The sequence below is a fragment of the Panthera pardus genome, unplaced genomic scaffold (genome assembly GCF_024362965.1).
Source record: "Panthera pardus isolate Hobbes unplaced genomic scaffold, ASM2436296v1 HiC_scaffold_24, whole genome shotgun sequence".
NCBI classification, from domain to species: domain Eukaryota; kingdom Metazoa; phylum Chordata; class Mammalia; order Carnivora; family Felidae; genus Panthera; species Panthera pardus.
Window position 1 is genome coordinate 78,092,619 of NW_026526810.1, and position 15,421 is coordinate 78,108,039.

The window sequence follows — 15,421 nt, forward strand, 5'->3', positions numbered from 1 at the left end:
TTGAAATTACTAAAATTTTTCTTTCACCAGTTTATCTAGATCTACTTTTTTGTCTTGAAAGTCTCACTGAAGATTTCTTTCCAGCAAAATGAATATAGCCATTAATAACTCCACAATTGATATTTGTGGCTAGTTGATATTTTCCAACATGACTTCAAGAAGGAGAAAGACATTTCTCTCATATATTATCATATCTGACAGGTTGGTTGCTATGGTAAATGCTTCCCAGATATGATACCATTGAGTGTTTGTTTTGTTTTGTTTTTTGTTTTTTGTTTTGCAGGATCTGTGCTGCTTGGCCAGAGAACTCAGTGGAAGTTCTATTCAAAGACTCACTGGTTCGATGCCTGGTTAGTCATATTTCATGCTGTTGTGGCTGAAAAATATCCAAAAGAACTGGGCTGTGTCCTGCTTAAACTTCTGGGCCTTAATATCCTGATGCATGTAACAGTAGAAAATACTTCTCATGCATTTTACAGCCAAGCTCCTACGTCCTTCTCTTTTCATTATCAATGTGACTACATGCAAGGGTTTAAAGCCCAAGTCCAAAAAGCACAGTATAGGCTGTACTGGATCTTGGTATTGTGGTCATCATCATATGTTCTAGCGGAAAAGACACCTGTGGTTGGACCTTGAAACACCAGCAATATTAACTTGACAATTCTGTAATAATATTCTGATTTATCCCACAGCGTTTAACAATCAGATCTTAGGAGATTAATGCTTTTAAGAGGTTCATAAACTGAGAGAGATCTTAAGAAATTGGATGAAGAGGACATGACTGCATCAGGTGAAGCTGCCATTTCAAATTATTCATTCTAATTATAAGCATTGCAACCTAAACTTAATGCTTGGTCTGGACTCTGTCTTACTCCAGGGCCTTCCACCTCACTTTGGCCAAGAGCCCCACATCCTTACCATATGTTCAGGCTGTGGACTTGCCATTTGATTCTCACTTATAGTTTCTGTTTGTTCATTTACTACAAGTATATTTTCCTTTATGTCCTTGAGCACAGTTATAATAGCTGCTTTAAAATCCTTGTCTGCTCATTTCAACACTAGGGTCATTCTAAGGTTGGTATTCATTGATTATGTTTTGTGTATGGGTCTCATTTTATTTTTTCTCCATAGTATCATTGGGATTGCATCCATCTTGATGATTCATTGTAGAAACTCTGTAGCTTTCCAGCTAAGGCTTAGTTGCAACTATGGCTTCTCTTTAAGAAAAAAGCAAAAAAGTCAAAAACTTCTCCAGTTCCATTACTTGTTAGAACTTCCCCATCCAGTGTGAGCTATGGAAACTTTTCACTTGACAGATCCATTCATTACTTAGCCTTCTGGAATCCCATCCTATTTATACACTGCTTACATTCAGTCAAAAACTCAAGGATATGTTATGCGTATTTCTGGAGCTCTTTTTTTGTCATTGCTCTGTCCTCTCTAGACTGTTCCACACATTCTACCTACCTTATCCTCCTCAAACTTTTTTTTCTTCTCCTCAAACTTTGATCTCTATATGCTGCTTAAGATCCCTTCTCTGTGTCCTTGTCTAAATGGTCCTTGCATCCAGAAAGCTGGGGTGATTATACAGCCCTCCTCATTTGTTTCTCTATTTTCAAGATCACAGTTATGAATTAGTTGTGGTCCAATGTCTGAAAATTTGTTTCACATGTTTTGTCTAGTTGTCTACGTGCAGACAGTGAGAAGGCATGATTGGCACTAGTTAGTCATGGCTAGAAGTGGGACCAGTGATCTTTTTCTTAATTCCCAGAAATCTTCAAAACAAGAGCTAGAGTCAATAGAGTGACATTTGTATGGACATAAAACATATAGAATTAGATTTGGGCTGACAATGATTTCCCTCCCAGGAATCAGCTGTAGAAAATATTTACATAAGCCCCTGCACCTAAAGCCCTCATGGATTGATCATTGCTTCTGATTTACTAGGCAAAGACAATATCACGGGCCCAAAAGGCAAAGGAGTTTCTGTTAAATGAGGTGCACATTCAACTGAAAGTCACTGAGTGTTGTAGTGAAAGCCCTTTCCTAAGAAACAACAAAATAACCACAAAGTTAAATTGAGACTTTGGGAGAAGCCAACCAGAATTCCCAAACTTTGAAGCAAAATAACAGGAACTAAAGTGGGTCATGGATCAGATGTGGAGCTTTTTTAGTTGAGATTCAATTAAAGAAGCAGAATCACTATGAAATATACATGATAGATAGATATGTAGGTAGCTAGACAACTAGATATAGATAGCTATACTAAGATGTATTTCAGACACACACACAAATGTCTTTGTTATAGGAATTTGACCTCAATTGTAGAAGCTGCTCTAGAAGTCTTTGTAAGGCTGTTGATTTTACCTGATGTTAGAGCTTGAAGTTCACAGGGTAGATAGGTGGGAAGGGAAGATGAATTTATTTTATTTTATTTTATTTTATTTTATTTTATTTTATTTTATTTTATTTTATTTTATTTTATTATTTTATTATTTTATTCTTATTTTTTAATATTTTATTTTTTAATTTTAATTTTATTTTTTATTTTTTTAAATTTACATCCAAATTAGTTAGCACATAGTGCAACAATGATTTCAGGAGTAGATTCCTTAACGCCCCTTACCCATTTAGCCCATCTGCCCTCCCACAACCCCTCCCATAACCCTCAGTTTGTTCTTCATATTTATGAGTCTCTTCTGTTTTGTCCCCCTCCCGCTTTTATATTATTTTTGTTTCCCTTCCCTTATGTTCATCTGTTTTGTCTCTTAAAGTCCTCATAGGAGTGAAGTCATATGATTTTTGTCTTTCTCTGACTGGCTAATTTCATTTAGCATAATACCCTCCAGTTCCATCCACATAGTTGCAAATGGCAAGATTTCATTCTTTTTGATTGCCGAGTAATACTCCATTATATATATATACCACCTCTTCTTCATCCATTCATCCATAGATGGACATTTGGGCTCTTTCCATACTTTAGCTATTGTTGATAGTGCTGCTATAAACATGGGGGTGCATGTGTCCCTTCGAAACAGCACACATGTATCCCATGGATAAATGCCTAGTACTGCAACTGCTGGGTCATAGGGTACTTCTATTTTTAGTTTTTTGAGGAACCTCCATACTGTTTTCCAGAGTGGCTGCACCAGCTTGCATTCCCATCAACAATGCAAAAGAGATCCTCTTTCTCCACATCCTTGCCAACATCTGTTGTTGCCTGAGTTGTTCATGTTAGCCATTCTGACAGGTGTAAGGTGGTATCTCATTGTGGTTTTGATTGTATTTCCCTGACGATGAGTGATGTTGAGCATTTTTTCCTGTGTCGGTTGGCCATCTGGATGTCTTCTTTGGAGAAGTGTCTATTCATATCTTTTGCCCATGTCTTCACTGAATTATTTGTTTTCTGGGTGTTGAGTTTGATAAGTTCTTTATAGATTTTGGATACTAACCCTTTATCTGATATGTCATTTGCAAATATCTTCTCCCATTCTGTTGGTTGCCTTTTAGTTTTGCTGATGGTTTCCTTCGCTGTGCAGAAGCTTTTTATTTTGATGAAGTCCCAGTAGTTCATTTTTACTTTTGTTTCCCTTGCCTCCGGAGACGTGTTGAGTAAGAAGTTGCTGTGGACAAGATCAAAGAGATTTTTGCCTGCTTTTTCCTCAAGGATTTTGATGGCTTCCTGTCATACATTGAGGTCTTTCATCCATTTTGAGTTTATTTTTGTGTATGGTTTAGGAAACTGGTCCAGGTTCATTCTTGTGCATGTCGCTGTCCAGTTTTCACAGCACCACTTGCTGAAGAGACTGTCTTTTTTCCATTGGATATTCTTTCCTGCTTTGTCAAAGATTAGTTGGCCATACATTTGTGGGTCCATTTGTGGGTTCTCTCTTCTGTTCCATTGAGCTGAGTGTCTGTTCTTGTGCCAGTACCATACTGTCTTGATGATTACAGCTTTGTAGTATACCTTGAAGTCCAGGATTGTGATGCCTCCTGTTTTGGTTTTCTTTTTCAAGATTGCTTTGGCTATTCGGGGTCTTTTCTGATTCCATACAAATTTTAGAATTGTTTGTTCTAGCTCTGTGATGAATGCTGGTGTTATTTTGATAGGGATTGCATTGAATATGTAGATTGCTTTGGGCAGTATCAGCATTTTAACAGTGTTTGTTCTTCCTATCCAGGAGCATGGACTCTTCTTCCTTTTTTGTGTGTGTCTTCTTCAATTTCTTTCATAAGCTTTCTATAGTTTTCAGTGTATAGATTTTTCACCTATTTGGTGAGATTTATTCCTAGGTATTTTATGGTTTTGGTGTAATTGTAAATGGGATCGATTCCTAGATTTCTCTTTCTGTCGCTTCATTGTTGGTGTATAGGATGCAACTGATTTCTGTGCGTTGATTTTATATCCTGCCACTTTGCTGAATTAATGAATCAGTTCTAGCATTTTTTTGTGGGATCTTTTGGGTTTTCCATATAGAGTATCATGTCATCTGCAAAGAGTGAAAGTTTGACCTCCTCCTGGCCAATTTGGATGCCTTTTATGTCTTTGTGTTGTCTGATTGCAGAAGCTAAGACTTCCAATACTATGTTGAATACCAGTGGTGAGAGTGGACATCCCTGTCTTGTTCCTGACCTTAGAGGGAAATCTCTCAGTTTTTCCCCATTGAGGATGATATTAGTGTTGGGTTGTTCATATATGGCTTTTATGATCTCGAGGTATGCTCCTTCTATCCCTACTTTCTTGAGGGTTTTTATTAAGAAAGGATGCTGTATTTTGTCAAGTGCTTTCTCTGCATCTATTTAGAGGATCATATGGTTCTTGTCCTTTCTTTTATTGATGTGATGAGTCATGTGAATTGTTTTGCGGATATTGAACCAGCCCTGCATCCCAGGTATAAATCCCACTTGGTCGTGGTGAGTAGTTTTTTCAATGTATTGTCGGATCCGGTTGGCTAATATCTTGTTGAGGGTTTTTGCATCCATGTTCATCAGGGAAATTGGTCTATAGTTCTCCTTTTTAGTGGGGTCTCTGTCTGGTTTTGGAATCAAGGTAATGCTGGCTTCCTAGAAAGAGTTTGGAAGTTTTCCTTCCATTTCTGTTTTTTGGAACAGCTTCAAGAGAATAGGTGTTAACTCTTCCTTAAATGCTTGGTAGAATTCCCCTGGAAAGCCATCTGGCCCTGGGCTCTTGTGTTTTGGCAGATTTTTGATTACTAATTCAATTTCCTTACTGGTTATGGGTCTGTTCAAATTTTCTATTTCTTCCTGTTTCAGTTTTGGTAGTGTATATGTTTCTAGGAATTTGTCCATTTCTTCCAGATTGCCCATTTTATTGGCATATACTTGCTCATAATATTCTTATTATTGTTTGTATTTCTGCTGTGTTGGTTGTGATCTCTCCTCTTTCATTCTGGATTTTATTTATTTGGGTCCTTTCCTTTTTTCTTTTTTGATCAAACTGGCTAGAGGTTTATCAATTTTGTTAATTCTTTTAAAGAACCAGCTTCTGATTTCATTGACCTGTTCTACTGCTTTTTGGTTTTGATAACATTAATTTCTGCTTTAATCTTTGTTATTTCTTGTCTTCTGCTGGGTTTGGGTTTTATTTGCTGTTCTTTTTCCAGCTCCTTAAGGCATAAGGTTAGGTTGTGTATCTGAGATCTTTCTTCCTTCTTTAGGAAGGCGTGGATTGCTATATATTTTCCTCTTATGACCGCCTTTGCTGCAACCCAGAGGTTTTGCGTTGTGGTGTTATCATTTTCACTGGCTTCCTTATACTCTTTAATTTCGTCTTTAACTGCTTGGTTAGCCCATTCATTCTTTAGTAGGATGTTTTTCAGTCTCCAAGTATTTGTTACCTTTCCAAATTTTTTCTTGTGGTTGATTTCGAGTTTCATAGCGCTGTGGTCTGAAAATATGCATGGTATGATCTCGATCTTTTTGTACTTGTTGAGGGCTGATTTGTGTCCCAGTATATGGTCTATTCTGGAGAAAGTTCCATGTGCGCTGGAGAAGAATCTATATTCTGCTGCTTTTGGATGAAATGTTCTGAATCTATCTGTTAAGTCCATCTGGTCCGGTCATTCAAAGCCATTGTTTCCTTATTAATTTTTTGATTAGATGATCTGTCCATTGCTGTGAGTGGAGTGTTGATGTCTCCTCCTATTATGGTATTACTATTGATGAGTTTCCTTATGTTTGTGATTAATTGATTTATATAGTTGGGTGCTCTCACATTTGGCACATAAATATTTACAATTGTTAGGTCTTCTTGGTGGATAGACCCCTTGATTATGATATAATGCCCTTCTGCATCTCTTGATACAGTCTTTATTTTAAAGTCTAGATTGTCTGATATAAGTATGGCTACTCCAGCTTTATTTTGTCAACCATTAGCATAGTAGAAGGTTCTTCATCCCCTTATTTTCAATCTGAAGGTGTCTTTAGGTCTAAAGTGAGTCTCTTGTAAACAACACATAGATGGATCTTGTTTTCTTATCCGTTCTGTTACCCTATGTTTTTGATTGGAGCATTGAGTCAATTGACGTTTAGAGTGAATATGGAAAGATATGAATTTATTGCCATTATGATGCTTGTAGAGTTGGAGTTTCTGGTCCTTCTAGTCATTGTTGCTTTTGGTATTTATTTATATATATATTTTTTCATCTTTCCTCCCCTCAGAGAGTCCCCCTTAAAATTTCTTGCAGGGCTGGCTTAGTGGTCACAAATTCCTTTAATTTTTGTTTGTTTGGGAAACTTTTTATCTCCCTTCTATTTTGAAAGACAGCCTTGCTGGATGAAGAATTCTTGGCTGCATATTTTTCTGATTCAGCACACTGAATATATCCTGCCACTCCTTTCTGGCCTGCCAAGTTTCTGTGGATAGTTCTGCTGCAAACCTGATCTGTCTTCCCTTGTAGGTTAGGGACTTTTTTTCCCTTGCTGCTTCATGATACTCTCCTAGCCTGAGTATTTTGTGAAGCTGACTATGATATGCCTTGATGGTGGTCAGTTTTTGTTGAATCTAATGGGGGTCCTCTGTGCTTCCTGGATTTTGATGTCTATGTCTTTCCCCAGGTTAGGAAAGTTTTCCACTATGATTTGCTCACATAACCCTTCTACCCCTATTTCTCTCTCTTCCTCTTCTGGGACCCCTATGATTCTGATGTTTCTTTTTAATGAGTCACTGATTTCTCTAAATCTTGAATCATTCTCTTTTGCCTTAATCTCCCTCTTCTTTTCTGCTTTGTTATTCTCTAAGTTTGTCCTCTATACCACTGATTCTCTGTTCTGCCTTGTCCATTCTTGCCGCTGCTTCATCCATCCGTGATTGCAGCTCAGTTACAGCATTTTAAATTTCATTCTGGCTATTTTTTACTTCTTTTATCTCTGCAGAAAGATATTCTAATCTATTTTCAACTCCAGCTAGTATTCTTATTATCGTGATTCTAAATTCTGGTTCAGACATGTTGCTTGTATCTGTGTTGGTTAAATCCCTGGCTGTCATTTCTTCATGCTCTTCTTTTGGGGTGAATTCCTTTGTTTTGTCATTTTGAAGGGAGAAAAGGAATTAATGAGGTAGAAAAATTAAAATTAAAAAATTAAAATTAAAAAATTAAAAACACACACACACACCAAAATCAAATAAATGATGCTAGATTCTAGGTGTGTTTTGGTCTGGGTGTTGAAAGTGGTTTGACAGATTAGAGAAAAAAAGGGGGGGGAGGAAATTGAGAATTTAAAAAATGAATACACTGAAGTAGACTAAAATGAGATGATGGGAGTAAAATAGAATTTGAAAAAATATACACAAAAGTAATGAATAAAGTAAGAAAAAAAATAAAGAAAAATATTTTTAATAAAAATTAAAAATAAATATGAATCCTCTCTTTTTGTATTCAAGAAAAAGAAAAGAAATGAAAAACAGAAAGAAGATAAAAAAAGAAAAAAAGGAAATCGTTTGAAAATTTGAAAAAGTGAATACACTGTAGTAGACTAAAATAAAATGATGGAAGTAAAATACAATTTGAAAAAATTTACACAAAAGTAAAAATTATAGTGATAAAAATTAAAGAAAAATATTTTTAATAGAAATTGAAAGTAAAAATGAAGTTTTTCTCTTGCTGCATTCAAGAAAAAGAAAAGAAACGAAAAAGAGAAAAACTAAAAGAAAAAAAAGGAAATCGTTTGAAAATTTGAAAAGGTGAATATGCTAAAATAAAATGATGGACGTAAAACAGAATTTGAAAATTTTACACAAAAGTAAAAAATATAGTAATAAAAATCAAGGAAAAATATTTTTAATAAAAATTGAAAATAAAAATAAATTTTTTCTCTTTCTGTATTCAAGAAAAAGACAAGTAGTGTAAAAGAGAAAAAAAAGAAAGAAAATTGAATAGATGGACCTGCTAACAGAATGAGGTAGGACTGACATTACTTCGTTTTCCCCTAGAAGTCAGTATATGTAGCGTTTCATAGTCCATAGACTAAGCCAGCAGTGAGACTTGTGTTATTGAAGAGTGAGGTTGGCCCACTTGAGCGGGGCTCAGTGTAATAGCTCCGCTCTCCACTAGATGGCGCTGCTATCCTACTGGGGTGGAATGTTGCGGGGTTCCTAGGTGTGTATGCGCATGCGCCGGAGCGGTAAAAATGGCGCCACCCCTTACCCGATGTGTTCTCCCGGATCAGCAATTACGCCCCTGTCCTCTGTCTTCAGCTTTCATCCACTCCCTGCTTTTTCACTCTCCGTGACCAGGCCCCAAGCCTCTCTTCCACGTTTTGACTCAGATGTGGTTGTTTCTGAAGGACTGCGGCTTTGACCTCTTCCGCCCCTCTGCAGGAGGGTCTTACCGAACAATGGCTGAATGAGCAATGGCTGAATGTCGGCTGCACCCAGGAACACTTGATGGACCCTGCTGCTGCCGGTGCCCTGAGACTGTGGCCGGGTGCCAGCGCGCCCCAGTAAAAGTTTCTGAGACAGTGTAGCAGCAGCTTATCAGGGATTATGGAAAATCACAACACACATCTGGCACCAGGCTTCACCCTTAATGACTTTGTTCCAGCACCAGCAAATGTGGCCGCCTTCGGGGGTCTGCTGGGACCAGGTGGCTTCAACAGTCTCTACCAAATGTCCTTCCAGAAGTGGAACCGCTTTTCCCCAGGTGGCCTGAGAACCTCCTGGACCCCACTCTGTTCCTGGGGATTCGCCCTTCCCACCAGAGCACCGCCAGGTATTGAGCTGTGGAGTTGCAGACTGCGCTCCCCTTGTTTACAGTCTTAACGAAATTTAAACCCTCTCCTTTCTCCCTTTTTAGTTTAGTCCCTGTGGCTGTTTCTAATTTTCTACTTTCTCTCCAGCTGCTTTTGGGGAGGGGTGATTTTCCCATATTCTCCCTCCCACCCCCAGTCTCCATCCTCTCTCCGCTGACAAAAACACCTCCCTTCCTGTGTCTTCTCGCTCCCCAAGTTCACTTCTCTGTGCCGCGTACCTGCTGAATTCTGTGGTTCAGGTTGTGCAGATTGTTGTGTTAATCATCCGGTCAGTTTTCTAGGTGTGTAGGATGGTTTAGTGTCGGTCTGGCTGTATTTCATGGACACGAGACACACAAAAAACTTCCTTGCTGTTCTGCCATCTTGGCTCCTCCTTTATTTTTATTTTTTAATTTATTTCGAGAGGGGGTTGGTGCAGAGAAAGCAAGGGAGACAGGAAATTTCAAGGAAGTTCTGCGCTGTCAGCTGAAATCAAGAGTTGACACTTAACTGACTGAGCCACCCAGGTGCCCCAATGGAAGGCGAATTTAAAGTGCAGGAGAGAGGGGCGCCTGGGTGGCTTAGTCGGTTTAACATCTGACTTGGGCTCAGGTCATGATCTCACGGTTTGTGAATTCATATCCTCTGTCTCCCTCTCCCTCTGTACCTCCCCAGCTTGCACATGGGCTCTCTCTCTTTCAAAAATAAATAAACATTAAAAAAAAAATTTAAGTGCAGGAGAGAAAGGATGAACTGGGACCGATAAGCACAATCTGAAACCCACAAAGGTGAACTGAACACTGTGTCAGTTCTCACGGTCTCTGGTCTTGATCACATGGGTGTCCTGCAGGAGAAATTGGTAACTGGCTTAGGAGTTGGAGAGGATCCAGGTGAAGATGGAGCTGCTGCAGACCAACAAGGTAAGCCAGGAGGTGAATAAAAATGTACGGAAGCTATTAATAATAATAAAAAAAGGCTGTGGTGCCCATTTTTGCCCTTTAAATCTCATACAAGACTGTCTCTTGTGGCTCACTGTAACTGGAAAACATACAGGAAAGAGAATTCTGGGAAATGTAGTTCAGCCCAGCCAGTTGATACATTAAAAAACCACACAGGAGCACTTGGTTCCATGGAAACTACTTGGATTCTATTTCATCAGTGCAAATCAGCAGTTATTAAAGAGAGTGGCAATGGGAAACCACCAAGAGCAGAGCTGGCCAAGCGGCAGGATCTTGAGTCCCATGAAGCAGGCAGTAGTTGATAGGAGACCCTTAAGTACTTGCACTTAACATGAATTACTGGCCCAATGAAAATAGAATATTAGCACTCTAGATACAGAAGTTTAGCTTCCAGTATAGCAGCTTCAGTAGACACAGTGGAAAGATACTATAGAGAAGAAGTTCTTCTGCTTGGATTTTTCAGTGTTTCCATATCTTTCTCATGGGTCCTAAAATTCTGGTTTACTAAAATTTGTATTAACTAGACTTTGACTGGAATGAAAATATAACAACAACCTGGGGATAATGAAGGAACCAAGTAGAATATACCTTCCCTGATTACGGGGGAAACCAGGCCTGATAGTACCTTTTTATTTTAAGGACAATAATTAGAAAGAAAGTGAACACTGGGGATAAGAAAAGATTCTAAAAAATGGAAAAATGGAGAAAACAGTTTCAAGATGGGTAAGAAGAACAGGCTTTTAAAATAGATTTTCGGCAAGAACAGGACATCTGCTTAGTGTTCTCAAAAAAATCCTTAAACTTATTCTATAAAATAAGACATAAAAGATAATATAAAATAACAGACTGAGATGGAAAGAAAGCTGATTGAGAGGCAGGCAGAAATATAGAAAGGAAGTGGGGTGGATTAAGGAAAAACAAACAGTAAAATCTCATATATTAAATCTGTATTAAAAAAAAAATAAAGTTTATGGGGCTCCTGGGTGGCTCAGTTGGTTAAGCGTCCGACTACAACTCAGATCATGATCTCGCGGTCCATGAGTTCGATCCCCGCGTCGGGCTCTGTGCTGACAGCTCAGAGCCTGGAGCCTGTTTCAGATTCTGTGTCTCCCTCTCTCTCTGACCCTCCCCCATTCATGCTCTGTCTCTCTCTGTCTCAAAAATAAATAAACATTAAAAAAAATTTAAAAACAATAAAGTTCAGACTTATTTTTGCAATTTTGATACTTGATATTGTGGGATGTTTAAAATAGATACATAGTGGAGAGATCAATGTAATAATCACCATTTAATCATTCAACTTAGTTACCAATATTTTGTGAATTATTTCATTTTTTAAATTTGTTTTATTTTTTAAAGTTTATTTTTGAGAGAGGAGAGAGAGAGAGAGAGTACGAGCAGGGGAGGGAGCAGAGAGAGAGGGAGAGACTCCTAAGCAGACTCCTTGTTATTAGTGCAGAGCCTTATGTGGGGCTATGATCCCACAAACCATGAGATCGTTACCTGAGCTGAAATCAAGAGTTGGACACTTAACCAACTGAGACACCCAGGGGACCCTGTACTAAAATATTTTAAATCAAATCCTAAAGACAATATAATTTCACCTGTAAATACTTCAATAAGTATCTCTTTCACATGAAGTCATTCTTTCTTCTTTTTTATTTTATTTTTTAATGTTTATTTATTTTTGAGAGAGACAGAGAGAGAATCTGAGTGGGGGAGGTGCGCAGAGAGAGAGAGAGAGAGAGAGAGGGAGACAGAGGATCTGAAGCAGGCTCTGCACTGACAGCAGGGAGCCTGATGAGGCTTAAACTCACCAGCCTCAACTCAAAAATGACCTGAGCTGAAGTCAGATGCTTACCTAGTGAGCCACCCAAGAGCCCCCTTTCTTCTTAAAAAAAAAAACAAAAATGTAACCACAATTCCACCATCACACTGAATAAGACTTATAATACTTAGTACATCAAATACCTGGATGATGTTCAGATTTCCTCAACTGTCTCAATAATTATTTCTTCAAGTACTTGGCTTATGTAATCGGAATATGAAACAGATCCACACATTATTTTTAAGTGATATGTCAATAAAGAATTGAACTGACACCAAAGGAAATCAAATTAGTAATATGGAGGAAATATATGAGAAACTTGCTAAAATTACAAAGGAAAGGATAAAGAGATGAAAATGACAAGCGAGAAGCTGGTGATAATGTAAGGCAGAGCATAGAGAGACTATATATGGATGGTTGGTGTTACGAAGATAAATCATGAACACTTGAAACACAGGCAATGCAACAATGAATTGTTTTATTACAATAAAGATACAACAATGAAAAATGATTTTAATAAGCTAAATAAAGAACTGTGTCTGCAGATGGAAAGGGTTAACTGAAAATTAATTAAAATATACTAATATGTGAGCTAGGGATTTTCAACTTCAGGTTCTCCATAGATGAGTTTCAGGATACTAATGTAATTTTAAAAATTAGAGCAAAAAAGGGACACCTGGGTGGCTCAGTCGGTTAAGCGTCTGACTTCGGCTCAGGTCATGATCTCGCGGTCCATGAGTTCGAGCCCCACGTCGGGCTCTGGGCTGATGGCTCAGAGCCTGGAGCCTGCTTCCGATTCTGTGTCTCCCTCTCTCTCTGCCCCTCCCCCGTTCATGCTCTGTCTCTCTCTGTCTCAAAAATAAATAAAACGTTAAAAAAAGTTTTTTAAAAAAATTAGAGCAAAAAAAAACTGTGTGGCCATATTTAATCTATATCTTGACCCTAAAAGTGTTCTTTGAGATATATCAAGACAGAGGTTCTTAATCCTTTTTATAGGTCTTATATCCCCATAAGGATTTAATTAAAGTTACTGCTTTTCACTCCAGAAAAATGTGCATATATTTACTTTTTAACCAAATGCCAAACTAGTACTCCACTTCAGGTACCAATTTCTCTTTTAGTTAACTACTGCTGTATAATGAAATGTCCAAAACTAAGTGGATTAAAACACAGAAATTATTTCTCATGATTTTGTAGGTTGGCTGGGAGATTCCTCTGCTGTTTTCACATCGGTTAAATCAGTGCAGGAGCTGGCTGGACTAAAAGTCACAAATCATCTCACTCTTATGTCAGATAGTTGGTTCAAACTGTTGGCTGGGGCACCTCAATTTTCCTCGGTGGGGTCTCTTATACTCTAATTTGGAGGGCACAAGCTATGACCCACAGGTTAAAACCAATCCTTGGCCTATTTTTGTAAATACCTGATTTATTGGAACACAGCCACATTCATTTGTTTACATGTTTTCTATAGCTGCTTTCACATTACAATTGAAGAATCAAATAGTTATAACAGAAACTGTACAGGGGCACCTGGTTGGCTCAATCAGTGGACCATGGGACTCCTGATCTTGGGGTTGTGAGCTTGAGCCCCATGTCAGATGGAGAGATTACTTGAGAATAAAATCTTTAAAAAACAAACAACCCCTCCCCCCCAAAAAACTTCAAAGACTAAACAGCCCCACAAAGCCAAAAATATTTACCATGGGGATCTTGACAGAAAAAGGTGTTGGACCCCTACTTTGGTTCACTGATCTCTAAAAAAAATTTTTTTAATGCTCATTTATTTTTGAGAGAGAGAGAGAGGCAGAGCATGGTCAAGGGAGGAGCAGAGAGGGGGAGACACAGAATTGGAAGCAGGATCCAGGCTCTGAGCTGTCAGCACAGATCCCTACATGGGGCTTGTACTCATGAACCATGAGATCATGACCTGAGCCAAAGTCGAATGCTTAACCAACTGAGCCACCCACGTGCCCCTGGTTCACTGATTTTTAGATCATAGGTTGGCACATGGGAGAAGCCTTATTCATATCTGAATCAGATGCAGATAATAAAATATTAGATCTGATAGTTGTATCAAACTTTTAGAGGTCTTGAGAAGGAGTTAAGTGTCTTATATATGTTGGAGAAATGTAAATAATTATGGCCAGATAGTGGATGGGAGTAAATATGGCCACAAATTCTTGGGGGGATATCTCATCAAAAATTGTAATCTAATTTCTCACCCATTCAGTCTGAGTGGGTGTTGTAGCGACCAATAGAATGTGGTGGAAGTGAACACTGCCACAAAAAGAATCCAGTCTAGCCAAATGGAGGATGAGAGGCCTCATGGAGGAAAGTAGACTCCACACCTGACAGCCAGGAACAACTGCCAGACACGTGAGTTAGGTCACTGTGTATCTTTCAGCCCAGCTGATCGTTCAAGTAAATGCAGTTGTTCAAGGGTGCCACGTGAAGCCAGCAGAGAAACTGCCTAGCTCACTCATGGAACCCTGACAAATAATAAGTCATTGCATCTTTAAGCCACTATATTTTTGGGGGTTTTGCTAAATACAAAATATTTGCTAATTATAAAACATAAAAAATTCTAGAAGCATTTAGATAGAATTAAGTTGTCTTTGAAGAAATAAGTCATGTTATTCCCAGATATACAAAATTAAGTATCTGATGATAATAGGGTGATTGTCTACAGAATTTAGAGGAAAATAGTAATGTTAAGATGTAAAATGTAAACATTTTTAAGAATGTGTCTTAGAATCAATGAAACACAGCAAGTATGGGGAAAGTAGGATCCAGATAGCTCTTGGAATCTCAGAAGTAAACATTTAAGGACTTTTTCTTTGGGTCTTAGTATTTGACTAAAATAGGTTCTTATTGTCTAAGATGCTTATTGTCTATTCTTATTCTCATGCCGTTCTTAACTTAAGGACACATAAGGTAAAAAATAAACATGTATTCTTTAAGGATAATGAACAGCTTCAAAGTAGTATTGTGCATGCTGGCAAGTTTGAAAGTTAAAGAAAAAGTGTTTCATTGTGAATGTATTCTCTTACATGCTCCATACAGTACATAACATTCTAAAAGCTAATGATATTTTTATTTTATTTTATTTTTTTAAATTTTTTTTTTAACGTTTTATTTTATTTTTGAGACAGAGAGAGACAGAGCATGAACGGGGGAGGAGCAGAGAGAGAGGGAAACACAGAATCTGAAACAGGCTCCAGGCTCTGAGCTGTCAGCACAGAGCCCGATGCGGGGCTCGAACTCACAGACCGTGAGATCATGACCTGAGCTGAAGTCAGACGCTTAACCGACCAAGCCACCCAGGCGCCCCATAAAAGCTAATGATATTTTTAAAAGATGGTAATAAAATCCTACAGTTCTAATG